Source organism: Empidonax traillii, unplaced genomic scaffold (assembly GCF_003031625.1).
Source record: "Empidonax traillii isolate 1590-97213 ecotype Southwest subspecies unplaced genomic scaffold, ASM303162v1 scaffold721:size320634, whole genome shotgun sequence".
Classification (NCBI taxonomy): Eukaryota; Metazoa; Chordata; class Aves; order Passeriformes; family Tyrannidae; genus Empidonax; species Empidonax traillii.
In genome coordinates, this window is record NW_020955914.1 from 16,360 (window position 1) to 17,171 (window position 812).

Here is an 812-nt window from a genome sequence, read left to right on the forward strand (position 1 = left end):
AGAGGTGGTGGATTCACCATCCCTGGAGGTTTTTAAGCAGAGATTGGATGTGGCCCTTAGTGCCATGCTATAGTAATTGGAGTTGGATCAGGGGTTGGACTTGATGATCTTGGAGGTCTTTTCCAACCCAATCTATTCTATGATTCTATGATTCTATGATTCTATGATTCTATGATTCTATGATTCTATGATTCTATGATTCTCATCAATTCATTCAGATCTAAGCAATCTGAGGTACACTTTACAGAGAGACAAGGAAGCAAATCAATACTTGGGCTCTCCTTTCTTAGGTCTTTACTGGGCCTCTTCTCATCTCAGCTGCACTGGTAAAACTTAGGCACAACTGTGTTAAGAGTCAGGAGAGTCAAAGCAGAGTAACCTTCCCAGCTGCAAGGAAAAGGAAAATTCATCCACTTGCCTTTTTTTTTGGTATCTCCTCATACTACATAAGAGTCACAGAGCTATTGCTGAACATCTGCTGACTTCAATCCAGTCTTGGAAGACCCACTGCTATAAAACCTAACTTACAGGTACTTAAAACAGTAACTGGTAACAAGCAATGGCATGATCCCCTGGCATGAAGAAAGCTAAGTGACAGCTGCAGATAACGTACAGAAAAGGATGAAAGATACTTGCTGGTATTTTTCTTTTTTATCTCTAAACATGGAAATTATAGAGGCTGAAAACTGGGAGTGATGCTCACCAAGTCCCGTGCTTGCTCACAGGATAGACTCTGTCCATCTTGAAGTGTGAGAGGCTTAAAATTCTTTTTTTTTTTTTAATCTCGATAATATGGTATGTCTTAAAATGGG